At 35.5% G+C, this 19,625-nt stretch overlaps 1 protein-coding gene and 2 long non-coding RNA genes across 4 annotated transcripts in view; 2 read left to right on the top strand and 1 right to left on the bottom strand.

The window, feature by feature from the left end:
* The window catches only part of LOC141480571 (uncharacterized), a 34,105-nt gene extending 17,007 nt beyond the window's left edge, over nt 1–17,098 (top strand). Inside the window, exon 3 of the long non-coding RNA XR_012464429.1 lies at nt 15,617–17,098. This is a non-coding gene — a long non-coding RNA (uncharacterized lncRNA). The remainder of the gene's footprint in view (nt 1–15,616) is intronic.
* vex (somatomedin-B and thrombospondin type-1 domain-containing protein) overlaps nt 1–19,625 on the top strand; it is a 529,487-nt gene that overhangs the window by 491,429 nt on the left and 18,433 nt on the right. The gene's annotated exons all lie outside the window — the stretch shown is intronic.
* Nucleotides 17,102–19,335, bottom strand: LOC141480574 (uncharacterized). Its single transcript, XR_012464434.1, has 2 exons — nt 19,120–19,335; nt 17,102–19,051 (listed from the first exon to the last, which is right to left on the bottom strand). It is a non-coding gene; the product is annotated as an uncharacterized lncRNA (long non-coding RNA).

Here is a 19,625-nt window from a genome sequence, read left to right as displayed (position 1 = left end):
GGATGTTTTTCCTTGTAATAGTTTTATCATGGGAAGTAAAAATCTAGACAAGTTTTGAGTAGCCGAATCTCTGGAGCTGATGATCGGTCTAGACTAGAGTCAATAGTAGCAAACAAAATTGTGAATCAACAAATGCGTTTTTAAGCAATAATTTTTTTTGAGAAATGATTTTGTTTTTAAAAATCATAATATTCATTATTGATAAAAATCCCCTCTGAAAAATTTCAAATATCTCAAACAATACAATTGTTTATACCAATTTTGCAAACAAATAGAGCTAAAAGTGGCGTAAAAATCATTTTTATGTAACTCTCAATAATAAGAATATAAACAAATTCGAATATAAAGAAAACTTTTTCATTGCTTCAATTGAATTTTGCACTTTTTACTGTCTTTAATTATTAATAACATAATTATTAATAACATAAATAATTTAAAAATTATCGAGGTTTTTATGTAAATTCAAAACTTTTTAAAATCAGTTAATTAACCAAAGTATATCTAATAAAATAATCACCAGAAAAAATTTTTCCATGGATTTTCGTTCTTTCAAGTGTCTTTGAGGTATGTGAAGTTGTTTTTCTCAATGATGATATTCAATGAATTGAAATAATTTTTATTGTTCAAAGGTCCATATCGGTCAGCGCGTACGGGACGCGCATTGCCCACTTTTAGATCTATTTTCGCTTCTTAATTGAAATTATAAATGTTGGTGATAGAGTTTGGGGAGGTTGTTTTTTCAGTAATTTTTTTCCACTTCAAAGGTCTTTTTTCTAATTTCGGATATCTTTAATATTTTCAGAGATATTTGCAAAAAACCAAACTCCGCTTTTTTTACTAAATTTTTACTTTAGCAATTTTTTGAGCCTCTCTGGAAATTTTTCATAAAGTTACTAGGGGTCATTCTGAATCGAATGAGCATTTGATCATAATTTTCGGTGCCCTTGGACAGAAGTTCCAAAAAAAGATCTTGTAACCCAAACCCACCAAAAAGCTGGACTGCCCCGCGAAAATCGGGAAGTGTGGTCACTCTCCCAAACACCCAACTACAATGATTCATTTCACAATCTATAACATCGATCTATTTCGTTACGCTTGCTCGGTGAATGTCTCATAATACCTGTTGCCAGACAGAATTAGCCGCTCTACTGCAGCCCGTCTGAACTATAAGTATTAATTGATTATTGCAAATATCTCGGTTTCTATTGCAAATACGTCAAAAGTGATCAGAAACGATTTTATAGAAAATTTTATTGCCTACATTTTCTGTTTCGACCTTTTTTTCATATATTTTTATGCTTTCGAGATATATTCAAAAAAGGGATTTTTGGGGTAGTTTTTATTCATTTTCTATCCCCTAAATGAAATTCAACATTTTTTAACTATTAATCCGTTGAATGTATGCTAAAATCAACTTATATTGAAAAATGCAGGCTTGCCTTTTGCATGGTAATTTAAATCCTCATTTTATTGGACTATCTATACTATACGATAGAATCACCAGCGCGTATCTTATTTCTCTTCCGATCCAGCCGTTCCGAATATTTCTAATTTCAAAACTGAAACTACTCAACTAAGTAGATTTATTCTATCAAAACCGAGAGCGGTGTTGCCGAAACTTGAATTAATTTTCCTTAAATATATACATGCCAAAACAACTAGAGACATCACAAAAATGGATCTTAAAGATCATACTCCGTAAAAACTATACACACCCAACGGAAAAATTATTCACAGAAGCAAAAGCTCTGGATGCCCGTCAACGTTAATAACAATCACTAGTTCTCCACCACCATGAAAACAAGCACAAACACGAGCCTATACAGCACCAAACATGAAACACGCTTCAAAGCCAAAACAACAACAATTCCAAGAGTTAATTCACGAAAATGTCAAAGTTCGTTTACTTACCTCTGTCCAGTCTTATATGCTGATATGCCAGACGATTTCCACAGAATACGTTCATTCGGCTTGCTAAAAAAACCAATACCTATCCAAGGGAAAATATACACCGATCAATTGATAGGAAAAACTTTATATGCAAACTTGTGAAAAAAGTCAGTACTTTTTTCACGGTGTACTCTTATAACACAAGTTATTCCAATATTTCGATAAAGTTAATTATCATTATCAAGGAAAAGCTACAAAAAAATGTGATGCAATAATATACATTTTTTTGTAGCTTTTCCTTGATAATGATAATTAACTTTATCGAAAAATTGGAATAACTTGTGTTATAAGAGTACACTTCAGTTCTGCCACCCACAGATCACCCAAACTCATTTTCAATGTAACCCCCACTACAGGTCTTGCAAGACATAATAATGCTCTGTACAAAGGCGTATCTTTACTTGTCCTCCAATACTTTTGGCGTTTGGCATTGTGTTGCTTCCAAAAAAATCATCGCTCAACAAAAAACCAGTCATCAAGAATCAGGCAAGGGAAATAATTCTTAAAGCGTTCAATTATTTTCAAAGTGTAAAATGTGTGTCGGATTCTTTATTAAATGTGAAAAATAAAACATTTCACGCTACGGGTATCAACACAGATTTTTATTTTGTATTAGGTATTCCATTGAAACAGTAGTGAAAGAAGGGGAGCAATTAATTTCTGCAGATAACAGAGAAGTAAAATTTTCCACCCCAAGAAAGAAGCGGCCTAGAAGAGCACCAGTAACTGATATTTCCGAGTATGAGTAATTCAATATTAGACGGATTATGTACGACTTTCATAAAACGGAAGGGTGTCGTATTACGGTCAAAAAGTTTCAACACAAAATCAATGACGTTTTGGGAACAGTAGCTTCCAAAACATCTCTTAATAGCATTTTTAAGAAATTAGGTCTCATATGGGGAAGGACTGAAAATGAGAAGAAAGTCAATGAAAAAATGGACATTAGAGCATTGAGGATCAAGTATTTATAAAAAAAAAAATATTTTTGTAGACAATAGCGACCAATTGTGTTTCTTGATGAAATATACCTTCATAGTGGGCATACATTTCCCAAGAACTGGATGGATGAATCAACTAAAAAGTTATTTAAAAATATTGCGTTGGGACCAAGACTCGTTATTGTCCATGAAGGATTCGACATGGGCTTTATACCTAATTGTTGGCTCATATTTAAATTATGGTAAATGGTTGCAAAAAAAAATCATTTCAAATTTACCTGTGAAATCGGTAGTCGTGACCGATAATGCTCCATACCATACTGTTCAAATTAATCCAGCCCCCAACACAAAGTCTAGTAAGGCTGAGATGGTGAGTGGCTGCTCGAAAAATGCATTATGTTCACTCATAACATGCTCAAACCCGAATTATACGAGTTGATCAATGTAAATAAAAAGCATCGAACTTATTAGGGCTACTGTCAAAAACAACGTGTCTCAAAAGAATGTACCATTCAAGTTGGAAGATGTGAGGAAACTGGTGGAGCACGAGTTTGATCAAATCACTTCCGAGAAATGGCAAAAACGTTGCTGACATTTAATAGATACGGATCGGAAATATTGGGAAAATTAAACATTCACAGACGTTCAAACAGAGGTAAATCCAGTGATTGATCATAAATTTAAATGAAGATAACAGCACAAACAGCAGGTAAGATGAAGAAAATTGGTATTCAGATAGTGACTCATTAAAGTTCATTTTTGGATAAGTGTATCATTATATAACATTTAAATGAACTGTACTACTACCTATAATACTAGGTTAGGTTAGGTCCAGAGTGAGTGGGTCTATTAGACCCCCCACCGCAACGCGCAAGGGTTTATTGTGACTCACACCTATTCACAATCGACCAAATAAACCCAGCTTCTTAACGAAGCCGATTAGTTTGTATAGTGAGTGGTCTTTCAGGTCAGATGGTAAGAGTACGGCTCTGCCGAACTCTAAGAACCTGATTCGGTCCCCAGCGGGGCAGGCACAAAGTATTTGCTCTGATGTTTCATCATTTTCCAAACAGAAACGACACACACTGTCTTCTGACAGTCCGAGTCTCTGCATACGATGATTCAAATGACAGTGATCTGCAAGAAGACCTGTTAGACATCGTAGTTCATCCCTACTGTAATCCAACAACTGTTTGGAATCAAGCTTCGAAGGGTGAATAAACGCCTTGGAGTGAGCCAATCCTGGAAGATTCTGCCAGAAGTCCATAAATCTTCTTGCCATCCAGGTGTTCAATGTTTGTTTGGCAAAGCTCAAAGCGATGCCAATGACAGGTTCTGGTCCGATGAAGCAGCTTGCAGGGCAGCATGGTCAGGAATCCAGACCAGAGAAAATTTGTTAAGTCTTCCTATCGAGGAGAGTCGTTAAATTTCCGCTTGAAATACACTCGCATAGGTTCCTATGCAGGTTGACATCTCTGTCCTGGGTCTTCGACTGAAAACAGCTGCACCAAAACCGGAAGGTGTTTATGATGTATCTGTGAACCAACAACTACCTATAATACTAAGTAAAATATAAAAAGAAATTACAAAAAAGTCATCTACCTGCGTGTTCACTCGCCATCAGCCGTGGCGCGTACTGTTGGCGTATTTTGTTAATCCAAATACTGGTTTTCTTGTACGAAAGTGATATCAAATCTATTGTTCTTGGACCCACTAGTAAATACTGATTCATTTTATTTTATTCAAAGGCATTCGGCATACATTCAAATAAATGGTCATTTTAATCATCTGCTAATCCAAATTACTCTTGAAAATATGTCTAGCTCTGATAATTCCTGTCATTGAAATACGTTACCATTTACAGACAAATAAAAGTTTTCTGATTAACAGGTTGATGAAAAATCTGTATTTTACTCAACACAATCAGCACAACATGGTTTTTGTCATAAGAATGAATTAGGGGATTAATTCATTACTATATTATTCGTTGAGACCTGACAGGCATTTTTTGAATATTACTGGAGTTTAATCTCAACACCAAACCCTTATATTTAACACTTCGACACGTGTTCCAATCACCGAGTGATCATATTCAAGAGGAAAATTAAACTCACTCAGTTTAATCTGGTCACCTGTCGAGGTGTGAGAAATAATGGTTTGGTGTTGGATAACCAGTAATATTCATTACTACACCAAAGGTTCCATACAATGTATTGCAAGTTTTCCAGTCATCTTTGATTTACCTTGATACGTTTAGTACTACAGGTTCCATTCAACCACGGTCTACTAGCTAGGATTGTATTATCTTCAATCATGGATCCAGCTGTGGAAGCCTATATTTTCATAACAAATTTGATATTCAGGCTAGAACATTTGGTGATTACTATGGCGAGTCTGGTGTGGGATTGGGAATGCATTGTTTTTGAGTTTTGATTCCAATTGCAATGAAAACTGCAGTGAAAGACAGACCGAATCTCATTTGGCGGCATATGTCAAAGCTTGGCTTTACAACGGAGGAGTTTTCTGTTGATACTATACCTTTACATTTTTATATTCACTTCAATACTACGAGATTTTTAGAGTGATTATCATATGGGTTTATTTCCTTTGTTGTAGTAGAAATTTGTTATGAATAATGATATGGAATAATATTCAAATTATAACTACTCAAAAGTAGGAAAAACCCGAAACAATTTTGATTAAGGTTGATAATTGTTCAAACTCATGAAATATTAAATTAACAGTCTAAAGCAATTTTCGGAATCTTGTGAAAAACTGCTCATCTCTTTCACCTTCATCGTATTCCTATTTTCTCCTCACACGATATTCTGAAATATCCATCAGACTCTAAAACGAATTACGTTATTCGAACAAGTTTACATTGATCGAATTTCAGCCACAGTTAACACAATACATCTCCTTGTCGAACAATCTTTAATTGGAGTGCTTTTCGAGCTCTTCGAATTGGGTTTCAATCTCTATATCCATCGAATCAAACTACCTCTTTTTATATAATTACTTTACTTGAATCTGGAAGAGTGAATGTAGTTGCCCTTTTGTTTTTTTTTTCAGCCAATAAGGCATTTGCATTTCATGTTTTCAACTCTAGTTCAACTCTATTTGAGGATCCATTTATATAGTTCAAATAAAAAATACCTTGCATTTAACGTTGCTGAACCTTAAGCCCCTCAACCAAACCTTGCTTTAAAGAGCAAACAGTAGCACGTCATGATGTCGCTTACCAGCTCAAATTGAAGGCATGAAGACGAAAACGCTGTTTGAAAATGACTCTTCAGAATATCACTTCTGATGCCTTGATAAATGTTTTTGCCGTAAAAAATTTTTTAAACGGTAAAAAACTTGCGCGGTTCACCTACATAGTGTCTGCTCTGGAGTCAAAAATATCAATGTCGTTGTAGGGGTGAAGTCGACTTGACTCAAAATCAAGTTTACGAAAAAGCGAATCAACCCTTTATATGCAGAACTATCATTCTCTGGACTCGAAAAGTAAATTCAAACTATTGTTCAAATTGTACATTGACCAAAGGATCATTCATCCAAGCCGCCATAATTCACCAGAAAGGCTATGTTCCAAAAATAGTTTCGAAGCAACAGGATTCTGCGTTTTTTCGAAATCGCAAGAATAGCTATTTATGATATGAGTGTTGAAAGAAAGGTTTTATTTTGTGAGTGAAAAAGTTTGCGAAACGAGCGTAGCCAGTTGAGCGATTTCATTGAATACACATAAAAATTTGAAGGGTATTCGAATTGAAATATTTAGATGTAAATTGAAAAACTCCTCAGATGGGATGAACGTTTAAAAAACACTGTCGATACCCTCAGGTATTTAGATTCAAATATTTTTCCCCTGATATATTGGAAACGGGTCATCTGCGAATCTTGTACTTTTCTCTTATTGAATCAAGAATTCAAAATAGTTAGGCAGGAGAAGTGCATTTGACAGAAAACATTTTTGAAAGTATTATTATTCAACTCAAAACTTCAATCTAATGAAGAAAAGAGAAATGAAACTTTTTATGTTTTTTACCACTTTCATTTGTAACTAACGTTACTGCAGTTTTGTCCTATACGAACATTTTCAAACTTATACAATTTATGATATTTATGTATAAGTTTGAAAATGTTCGTATAGGACGAAACTGCAGTAACGTTAGTTTCAAATAAAAGTGGTTAAAAACATAGAAAGTTCAATTTCTCTTTTCTTCATTATGATTTCCTACCCGTAGTTATGGCTACATCCATCAATTTATCAAAACTTTGAAACTTAAATATTCGATAACTATTGTTTTTTTAATGTGAGAGACTAGGCGCAATTGTTCATTATTTTTTATACACATATCAGTGGTTTTTATTATCATTATTATTCTTGTTATTTCTTAAATCTAAGTTTGCGCTGGTCAGGCCTTTTTCCCCGCAGCCCCGATACATTGAGGAGGACGTTCGTTATCAATCAACGACCAATTCTCGTGGGTTAAGAGAGCATCGGGTCCGAAAAGAATGTGCACTGGGCATTTGTCCGGCTAAGATTTTTGCTTTAGCCAGTATGATTCTGAGAATTGAAAGTAGAAAGGGCATCATTCCACCAAGGACTCCAATAATCAGAAAAATTATCTCGGCAAAGAGGTCTAGATAAAGTCTGCGAAGTTAGAAGAGGAAATCTTGGTATGTTATCCGTTTTTTCTCTTTTTTTCGGGGGATATTTGTCTCGCTAGGAGCTGAAAACTCCACGAAAAATATCGTCTTGCTCTGGTAGTCGAGAAGGACTACATCCGGCTTTTATGAGCCTTCATTAGCTTGTGAGGGTGAGGAACCAATAGTTCCTCACCCTCATAACAACGGATTCGATATCCCCCGCAGCGTAGGGCAACACCGGTGTTTCGTCAATACCGTAAAAGCGCCGTAGGTGGTAATAAAGCACTTTTAGGGCCGCGTTATGTCGATGGATATATGCTGAGACAGCATAAGCTGCCAAGAACCTCTGTACCCATCACGCCACTACAGTAGACCAAGGTATTGAAGACATCATCCTAGCAGACCATGGTGAACCCCTCAGTTTCTGACTTCAGCCCACTCGACATGAGGAAAGCGAAAGTCAGGCGCTTTGATAAGCCAAGGTCTTCAATGTTGGTGATAGAGTTGTGATCACCTCATTCAGTGTCAAAAACTAGTTCACTAACTGAAATGCTCCAATTTCTGCTCTCTCGTGGTGGCGAACCATACAAAGAAGGGAACCTGAACTCCTGCGTCTTTACAGGCTCCTTCCTGTTGATGGGGAAAGTACAACAGTGAAACGGACAATTTGGGATGCACACTTCTATGGAAGTGCATCATTTTTCTCCATTTCAAACGAGTAAAGATTAGAACGGCAAGCACATTTGTTGCAGCAACTTTGTTCTTTCCTGGCAGTTTCGATGAACAGATCTGTCTGACTTTGTGCTGGCATTGATACTTATTATAATCATTATTTTTCCCAAGAGGTAAGCTGATCGGGCCCTGTCTCCGAAACGCCTTCACTAAAGAGTCGGGAGGGTGTGCCACCATTATCAACCTTACCGTGGGGTAAGTAATCATTGGGTCCGAAAATCATGTACTCTAAGCAAACGCAATGAGCCAAGCATGACAGCCTTCTCCATTTGTCAAGCCAAAAGAGCTCACATGATCTTGGACTTGAGAGTACAGATGGCATCATTCCCCCAGGGACTCCAATAATCAGAACAACCATCTTGCAGAGTTCAAAGAGAAAACCTTGATATTACATCTGTTTTCCGTCCTCTCTTTGGATAATTCTTGTCTTGCCGGAAGCTGAAAACTCCACTACGAAAATCGTCCTTCTCTGATGGTCAGGAATTTTTATTTTCCATTTTTTGTTCTCTTAAGGTATAGCACAAACTCTTTTACTTTGTTTATTGAATTCATGTACTTATACTACCCAAAGGTGCATAGAAATCCAGGTGTTTAAACCAATTCGCTTTTGTCGCGCGTATTTTGTTGAATTCTTCAATTTATGAAACATAGAATAAGAAGGATCATTCAACTAATATTAATTTATTTCACAATTTGAACGACTTTAAAAATGTGCCAATTTGACATTGTTGAGCTACATTGTTGCTACATTGTTGCCTACTACAAGTCATTCGACTTGTAGTAGGCAACTCTGTGAATGAAATGCCGGAATTTATTGGGTTTTTTAATTATATCATTATCAGAAGTGTCATAGGTCGAGAGTTTTTGACAAAATGTTTTACATGGGTAAGGTGTCCAAGTGATAATACCAGAAATATATTGTACATCTTGAGTAACCCGATACCACCCATGTCTGTATACAAATTAGCTATTTTTTATGAATTTTATGACCAATAAACATTGTTTTCATTCTATTTGAAGCATCTTCATGAAAATTGCAAATGCAAAAGTTATGAAATTATCTAAAGGAACAATTCCTTCAGGCCAGTCTCAACTCCCTACACTGTAGGTTAATGGACTGACACCTATCAGAGAACAACTACTCCCCTGGCTAATACCACGAAGGGCGTTGCATTATATCTGACCGGTGTCAGTGCAGGAATATTCACTGAAGTATTTCCTGTATATGCTCTTGGCAATACAATTGCCAGAACAGATTTTCAATTATTGAACTGGCATCATCATATAAAGTCTACGATATTCCGAATTGATTACTGCACTTACACCTGTCAGATATAACCCAACGCCCTTCGTGGTATTAGCCAGGGGAGTAGTTGTTTTTCTGTTAGGTGTCAGTCCATCAACCTACAGTGTAGGGAGTTGAGACTGGCCTGAACGAATTGTTCCTTCAGATGATTTGAATGGAATTATACTTTTAGACTTAATGAGTTTTGGGACGCAATACATAACCTACCAGTGCAGGTTCGCCCGAATTTGAAGTTTCAATTAGATGGGTCTTCTTTACATAATACAGTTAATGTAAGAGAATGGCTGATTGAAATAGTTCTTGCATTGGGTAGCCGCCAAGATTACCGGACCTGACACTGCTAGATTTTATTCTTCGGATCATAATTTGTCCAAAGATTTATTGATCAAATGAACATGTTCATTCGTTTGTTTAATTTGGAATTTTGTTATCAACGATTACAGGCCTTGGTTTTTGTAGGAAGAACATGATATTTGGTCCCAAAGTACAGTTTTTTGAGCTCTACAATTCAAAATGAAGTTCTTGAGAATAGGAGAAAAGATGCAAATTTTAGGGGTGTGTCCCTCTTTCAAGTGGGTTATATTGTATACATAAACGTACGGCCCGGAGTCAAGTCACAAAAACTCATGTAGCATATCACTACATGAAATAGCTTCAATAGCGAAACACAGGACGCGGTCAGCCCGGAATTAAAATTATCAGATTGTTAACCGGAAAACCTTCCACTGTACTCGAATGTTGTTCATTTTGATTTACTTTTCAATATATTCAAGAACTTCATGTGATGTATTGATTATATTATAAAGTGTGATTTATAGAGAAAATTAACATTTTATAATAAAATTGGAAATTTCGTTATTTACGATGAAGAAATTACCAGTCTAAGTCTAAGATCGACATTCGTGTCAGTGGGCATACTTGAAGACTGATATAAATCAAATTATCTAAATGATAAATCAAATAAAGATAAATCAAATCACTTGATTTATAGCTAGTCTTCAAGTATACCCACTGAATATTCGTGAAAAGATTTCTGTTCTTATACGAGGAATGGGGCAAATTTCGGATGTGCAGTTGGTTACCTCGTTCACAGGCAGATGGGGCGATGACAAACCTGTTGTTTGTTGTCTGCTTCAGCCTAGTTCGAGGAATGATACTCTGAAGGAATTAGAATTTCAATTATCGGAAATCATCGACTTTATGTTGATGATACCTTGCACTGACGAGTGACCAAACAGCCCGAAACCGGTCTGCAAGTGTGTTCCAATAATTGAAAATCGATTGCGGCAGTTGTCAAAGTGATGCCAATTCTGAATATGTATTGAAAAACTCGAAAAATGTAGCAAAGAGTAATTCAAAAATTTTCGAAAAATTATGAAATTTTTATTATTTTTAATGTCTTTCATAAATTAAATGCACTAACTTTTGCCAATGTCAATTTTTGATTATGCCGTAAATCGAAACATTTTCATTTTTTGTGCCCTTACATGTGTAAGTGATAACTTTGCACCCTTTGAATTACTTTTGTGTTTCGAAATATAATTCTGGAAAATCTGTTTCCAACTCAAAGCGACAAATTTTACTTTCACATTTTTTGCCGATAGAACTGCAACTCCCTCAAGTATAACAACTTCGATTGCCAATCTTTCGAAGTTCCGTTGACGCTATCAAAAACTTTTATTTCCCCATTGAAACGTTTTTCCAATTATATGAGTAGTATATCGAAAATAATTCGAATTCCTAGAGTGGAGTTCAACATTCATTGTGAGTCATAAATATTTTGCACTAGTGCACCACAAGGGTTTCGGTAATGAAGAACTGATTATTTCTCGATAGGATATTATATTTTGGAATTGTAATTGAAAATACTGAGTTTCTGCATTCATATAGAGTTGAGATCAGCAAAGGAAGTAAAAATTGTATGGGGTGTATTGGACCTGAGTTGGGGAAAGGGAGAGACTGAATAAATAACTAGGGTCAGACTAACTTTCTTTGAGCATGTGTTTGTAAAAAACATTAGGTTATATAAGAACATTGGTTTTCACGGTCGGAGTCGGAGAGAATAAAATCCGGGCTGGTGTTCTGTTCATGTTCAAAATTTTTCGTGGCAGTATTTGTTCCTTTTTCAGTACTTCCAAATAGTGTTAACGAAAATTTATGAATTAATTCTATGAAATTGTTAAAAAAAAATATTTGAAAAATTACTATTCAGTAAGTACCCTTTGTAATAACTCGATCGACAGTTTGTTTTATTTTGAATTCAACTAAAAAATAATCGTCAAATTAATTCGATAAATAAATGAGATACTCACCAAAATGCTATCCACTTACGGTAAAACAATGCCGTCGTTTATGAAAAAGATTTATTGAATATTACTTACCATTATTGGGGTGATTCGGTGGATGGATGATACTTTCCTTCAACGGTTCAATATTTCCAGTTGTCTAACCAAAATAAAAATGTGATAGAACTGACCGATACTTGATGAAACGAAACACCTGTCGCGTGTAAACTGTTATGCATTATCCAAATTAACAGTACTTCAATAACAAGTACATTCAATAACATTCTCATTCACCTCTGTTTTCTGCTGCTCAAAAGTGGAATCTATGGAATGAAAATAAAATTTCCTTAGGAGACCCCCAATGTTCAAAAAGAGTTATTTGCGAGATACATTTCGCTTTTAAGACACGCTTCAAAATTGAACTTCCACTGGTAATCACTTCCATCATATTAAGTGATGTCAGATACATCAACACGTGTTGCATTTTAATGAAACTGTTTAGTGGAAATCTGACAATTTAACTTTCATCTCACCTAGAAGTTGACTCAGATGATGTCATTTTCATACATACATACATTTCATACATACATTTTCCGGGCCCATATGTCTGTGATTAATGTATTCGTTAGGGAAAAGATAATTTCCCTTGCTAGGATCGGAAACGTTACTTTTGAGTTTGTCTTGCTCATTGTCAGATTTGCAGCATTATTGAGCTGACTAACCAGTTGGGCCCTTTTTTCTGCTTGTTGCCTCTTACGCTCGAGCAGAGTCACTTCATGTTCGCTGTATTCATTCATATTCATGAAAAACACTCTTTTTTGCTCTTCAAAGTTTACTTTCTGAGTGTGAGGCAGTTGTTTCCCATCAGAATCTTGGACGTAATCCTACAGGTCCAGTATGTGTAATTTTATTTTCAATCAGCTGTTTTTGGACTTCGTGAGAGACTTTGTAGATTGAGCTTAGATTGCAAATTCTCTCCGTTTCAGTTGTTCAGTTCCCCGTTCAGATCATCCATATGATAAGTGCTGTTGCTTGGATTGCCATAATCAGGGTTTCTGGGGTCTGATTCAGGTGAAATCACAGAGTCGGTCACCAGTTCTGTCTCAGAAGATCCCTCTGCGTTTGTCTCCTTGATTTTCTATAGTTGACGGAGTTCTGCCAAGCTATCCTGACTTGTTGTCGTGACAGCATACTTGCTGATGAAATGCTGCTCCTGCGTTCTCGGCTAGGATGGATGAGTATCCTTGACGTCCCTCATTAGTGAATGTTACCTGAGGACTCCTTGTCCTTTCGATAATGTTTCAACTAGAGACCGGTTTCAACTTTCACAACAGTACTTCAATAACAAGTACATTCAATAACATTCTCATTCACCTCTGTTTTCTGCTGCTCAAAAGTGGAATCTATGGAATAAAAATAAAATTTCCTTAGGAGACCCCCAAAAAGAGTTATTTGCGAGATACCTTTCGCTTCTAAGCCACGCTTTATGTCGAACTTTCACTGTTAATCACTTCCATCAAATTAAGTGATGTTAGCTACATCAACACATGTTGCGTTTCAATAAAACTGTTGAGTGAAAATCTGACAATCTTTTTTTAACTTTCATCCCACCTAGAAGTTGGCTCAGAGGATGTAGCTCTATGTCATTTTCCAGACCTATAGGTCTGTAATTAATGTATTCGTTAGGGAAAAAATGTTTTCCCTTGCTAGGATCGGAAACGTTTCTTTTGAGTTTTTCTTGCTCATTGTCAAATTTGCAGCATTATTGAGCTGACTAACCAGTTGGGCCATTTTTTCTGTTTGTTGCCTCTCACGCTCGAGCAGAGTCACTTCATGTTCGCTGTATTCAGTCAAATTCTTGAAATACACTCCATTTCGCTCTTCAAAGCTTACTTTCTGAGTGTCAGAATCTTGGACGTAATCCTGCAGGTCCAGTATGTATAATTTTATTTTCAATCAGTTGTTTTTGGACTTCGTGAGACAATTCGTAGATTAAGCTTAGATTTCAAATTCTCTTCTTTTCAGTTGTTTAGTTCCCCGTTCAGATCATCCATATAAGTGCTGTTGCTTGGATTGCCATAATCAGGGTTTCTGGGGTCTGATTCAAGTGAAATCACAGAGTCGGTCAACTGTTCTGTCTCAGAAGATCCCTCTGCGTTTGTCTCCTTGATTTTCTATAGTTAAAGGAGTTCTGCCAGGCTATCCTGACTTGTTATGGTGACAGCATACTTGCTGATGAAATGCTGCTCCTGTGTTCTCGGCTAGGATGGGTAAGTATCCTTGACGTCCCTCATTACTGAATGCTACCTGAGGATTCCTTGTTCTTTCGATGATTTTTCAACTATTCTCCACGATCGACCTGAATCGACTGATACGTAAAGATAATATTGCGATCGGGGATTTCCGTCACTTATGCGCTAGTTCGCATAATCTCGCATACCTACTTCCACTTTTAAGACGGTTTCCAACCGCACTATCATTTGTAATATTCGCGAGTTTGCTCTGAGGCACTTTTGGGTCTTAGTCCGATCCGACAAATTGCTTTTTCATGTTTGACATTTTTCTATACGATAGGTTCTAGGTCCCTCGAAAGTGTAAATTTTAGAAAACTTCCGAAAGTGTGGTGAACTATAGACGCCTACGTATGAGTAAGAACGTCTGTTCGCTACGGTTGACCAAAACACACAGATTGTAATCCATCTATCCCTAACTCATGAATTTCTAAATGATTTCCTAATTGTTGGAAACGATTCCTGAAATAAGTGTGTAGCTTTTCTCAAACTAGGTATACTGAAAAATCATTACGCTAGCAACTGTTTAAAAAAATGTGTTTTTCCGTTAATCAACTAAAGACACTCATTGTTTTCTGGTGTGTGAGAAAAGTGTTTCAATTAGATTACAAGTTCAATAAGAACGAATCACGAACTGAAAAGCAAACTCACTGCAATACAAGTCTAATAGCTCTCTTCAACAAATATAACTTCATAAGTTGAGTAAACTTTCTATTTCTACTTGCTCCCGTTTGTCGTTCGTAACTAATTGAATTGAACTGCCAAATCCAGCCAGTCTCTGAATATATAACAGAGCAATACAGAATCTCTTACCAAAGTCACAAGTGTTTCCGACCTGTTTCACAATCTTACTGAATGAAGAGTCATCTAAGACACGTCAAAGAGGTAACTGGTAACATTACAGTTAACGTCAAACATAATCAATTATTTGACGGTGTTATTATCAGAGTATAAAATAAAGGAAATAACGCAGTGAATTTCGGTTAGTAATAATTAATTACTACCTCTTGAAGATGATCACTTGGTGATCGAAACACGTGTCGAAGTGTTAAAATAACGGTTTGGTGTTGGGAAAAAAACTCCAGTAATATTCAGTATATGAAACGTTGAATTACTTGATTCAGTGCTCTCCAGAATTAGTTTATGTTTGAGAAAACTATTGTATAGCGAAACACGTGTCTCAGTTTTTGTAAAACCCTTTATAGTAAAAATCATGCAATAAACGGTATTAATTAGTTTTAATATGGATTTTCATCAAGTATCGACTAGTTCTATCCAATTATTATATTTATGTATGTTCACTGTCCAGGACAATGCCTAAAATTCACGTTGCTTGATTTCCATCAAAAATTTTCGTTGATTTTCATTTACAAAACAAGTAGTTGAAGTGAAAGTGCCTGATTCATTCATGAATATTTCTCCATTCTCGTATCAAAATTTTACATGAAAATGTTTCAGGAACTAGATGATGATTACTCTGATAGAATTTTTAATCTGATGATCAACTTCAATGAAACTGAATATTACACTCTGATAAAAAAAAAATCATTCAATTGATTTGAAAATCAAGAAACAAAACTCTGGTCATTGGATTAATGTTCGCAACATTTTGGAGAAATTACAAGACCTGTATTTGACAATCGTTTGGGAAGGAGAAAGGCATTTCAATATGACGAAAACCACGATAGTAAACGAGCTAGAAATTCCAATTAATCCAGAGGAAATCATGTCTCAAACGAAAATCAGTTCCATTATGAGCATAACTTTCAAGAAATCTTCGCAAATTATAAAAATTTGTCTCGTTATTCAAATTATCTCTCAATTTCTTAGCTAGTATTGAAGTATCGAATTTGTAATAATTATGGTCTGTATTCCAGTTTTTTCATGTTGTATACATTTTATTGGAATGTGAATGCCATAATGTTAAAAAAAATGTTTCTTGTCTTTTATTGCAAAATTAATATTATTCAATAAGTTTCTGTCAGCAGGTTTAGGTTCTGCCATTATGATTCATATCTTTGAACATTAGAAAGTGTTTATCAGAAATTCATGTAGTTTTTCACCTTCTTACAATGAAAATTTATCTCTGCTGTATAACTGTGATGTGACTTCAGTGGTGCAAACTTAAGAGTTTCCAAATGCACGAAAAAACTTTTTGACTTTTATGAAGAATCCTACATTCTTCACTGAAGTAGGTGAAATTTCACTTCGAGGATCGACTATTTTCCCTACTTCAACTTTTGTCGACTTTAGATTATTTGATAACAGGTTTTCTGTTTTCTCCATAAGAAACCAAAACTTTCATCCAAACTTCGCTCTTTTGTTCGAAGGATATCCCAGAGGCAAGAACTATATTCGGTAGTCAATAGTCAGGAGATGGAACTGTGTAGGAAGTTTATATATGCATCCTCGGGGAAAGTCTGCCGGCACTGGATAAGGCTTTTTGTGCGTGATCTGAGTAATTGCACCTTGGAGACCTCTAAAGCTCTCGTTTCCTGGATTCGAAACACCTTCAATAAATTATATTTTGGGTTTTTTCTTTAGAGGTGAATGGAAAAAATAATAAATTATATAGAAAAGAAAACGAGCGAACGAGAAATTATCAATCGGCGTTTTTGTGAAAAATATAAAATTGCAAATTGAAAACAGTGTTTTATTCCCGAAGAAAAACCACTTCGATTGAAGTGAAAAAAAATTGTAGTCACGTGATTCCCGTTATCTGTTGAAATTTCATTTATTGCGAAATTCTTATAATAAGCCACTATATGACAAACAGAAGGCGAATTGACTGGCAATATTAACGCAAGGGCTTGTCGATGTTTTTTTCTATTGTGTTACAAAACTTCTTTACATTTGAATTAGAAAGATTTCAAACTCAATCTTTTGGAATGCTTACAAATTATCAGATTTGATAATTCGAAAAATTACCAAATAGAATTGAAGTTAATGTGAAAGATTATCGCATGTCCTTTTAATGAGTTGGTAAAATTTTCTCCGAAATGAATATAACTGAAATTCTATCCCAACACCAAATCGTGGATTTCACGTATTTCAATCACCAAATGATCATCTTCAAGAGGAATATTAAACTGAATCTACATACATACATACATAATTTATACCACAGATACCTCTGCTGTTGTCCAAAAACGCATTTAGCCAAGCTAGCGTAGAGATACGCAACATATGGAAACCTCTAATCAAGCGGAACACGACCAACTCCCGCCAACCAGTCAGCTTCCGCTAAAACCGATGAAGCGGAGAGAGGGAAGAGGGGATAGGTGAAAGCAGTCGAATGACCTTTAAATAGTCCGATCTCGAAGGAATATGTCCAGTTACCCCCCGAAGACGATTGTGGATACTAACAATCGAAACGTCGTGAAAGTAAAAACGTAATTTTTTTTTATTTTCTTTCTTGTCAATAATTTTCATCTCGTGTTGATAGTTAAATTTTTTTGATTTTTTGGTTATTGCTTGTATTTTATTTCATTGTATGTGCTATTATTCTCAATCACACGACGTTTCGACAAACTCTCATTTGTCATCATCTGACGATTTCTGTTGAGTGTTCGGAAATTGACCGACCTTACTCGATCCGCTCCCTACTATACATATAGGTAAATTGATATTTGTTACGTGTTCGGAAGTATACTGTCCTTAGACGATCTGCTTCCTATATGAATATCGTTGTTGATTTTTACCTGAGTTCTTTTTCTTGATTGACCTCTTCTTCCCGTAAAGGTTTGAAATGTTAAATATAAAGTTCTCACGGATAGGAATATGCTGAACTGGTTTCCAGGTTTTGATCCGCCTACTGTGCTATTATCCTCAATCACACGACGTTTCGACAAACTCTCATTTGTCATCATCTGACGATTTCTGTTAAGTGTTCGGAAGTTGATCGACCTTACTCGATCCGCTCCCTACGTGTTACATTGATGTATAAGTTTGAAAATGTCCTTATACGAGTAGGACGAAACTGCAGTGACGTTAGTTACAAATAAGAGTGGTAAAAAACATAGAAAGTTTAAATATCTCGGACTGGTTTTGAACCAGCACAAGAGATGAGATGAACACGTTTCGCATATGATCAAAATACTCAGGCAATTAACATATAAAATGTATAATATAAGATGTATTTTATTACGTTTACCCGTAGGTTTATTAATTTCCAGATATAACGTAGTTACTTTTTGTTTTGGTTTAAGTACGGTCGGTTTAGTTACCAACTCGAAACATTCAACAGGGCCGTGGATCAAAGATGTTATTACCAATAAAATAAAAGATTTCTAATCAAAATGGGCGCCAAGTGATTTAGCCGGCTTTTATTACAAAAATCACTAAACTATACAACAGATAACTACAATATTCAATCCTAAACTAATACCCAGGGTGTGACCTAATATATAGATATGATAAATCACGATAAAGAAAAACTTCAAGGTCACTGAGTCTTAATGTTCTACTCAACGATATAATGAGCCGATTCTTGCAAGAACTTCGGTGGGAAGAATTGAATGTGAACAGGCAACACATCAAGCATTCAATTCTTCTTAACTATGAATACGGTTCCTAGTATAACATAAAATATAGGCATCGGTTTGTCCTTAATCAATTCACTTCACAAAAATATGATCTTTCAATTCTTATGTTTATTGCTTCCATAACGATTTTTTTTAAAGGAAAAGAAAATCCTCTACGAGGTACTTATCCTCGTCGATTCTATTATCCAAGTCCGTTGCATCTAATCACCAGGTGAAAAGGTGTAGCAATACCAAACTTTAAGTAGTCGCAATACTTCGGGAAGTAAAACAGGCTAAAACTTCCTTCTGGATACACAACAAGTGTAGGAAACTCATAAATATGGAACGTGGTCCGTGAGAAATGAAACGTCTGAAATTATGAACAGTTCAAGGTATTTTCAAAGTTTATGTTTCTAAAAAAAAATGTCGAACGCTTACCTCCTTGTGTCGAGATCCCTAACAGAAGACGTTTCGAAATCAATGTACTATCTTAATCCAAACTCGTTTGAAACAAGGGTTGAATTCACTTTCAAATAACCCAAAAATGCACCAAACATTCAACCCTTAACAGCCTTTGAAATGTATATCCGCACTTTTGCGAAAATCAATCAATGATAGTTAAAAACACATTTACTAGGCAGATATCTTCATGATTTTCTCCAAAAATCGCTATCTCATTTACGTCGTTTCCAATCAGTACCGAGCCCAAGAGTTTTTGTCGCATAGAAAAAAAATTTATGATGAAGTGACTACTTTTATAGGGTATTCGTGATACAGGAAATATATTCAATTGAAGTTGAATCGATACAAGGAATTAATTAAACAGAAAATATCGTAACAATTTTAACAAAACAAAACTCATTAATATTATATAATTCACTGGTTGAATCAGTCATTAGATACTGTATCACGGTATGGGGTGGAGCATTCGAGAATGTACTGCA

This window comes from Leptinotarsa decemlineata, unplaced genomic scaffold (assembly GCF_025532065.1).
Source record: "Leptinotarsa decemlineata unplaced genomic scaffold, Ldec_3_MD MMD2_P_RNA_scaffold_9, whole genome shotgun sequence".
Lineage (NCBI taxonomy): Eukaryota > Metazoa > Arthropoda > Insecta > Coleoptera > Chrysomelidae > Leptinotarsa > Leptinotarsa decemlineata.
The sequence above is the reverse complement of the archived record's forward strand: the minus strand, read 5'-3'. Positions and strand labels throughout refer to the sequence as shown.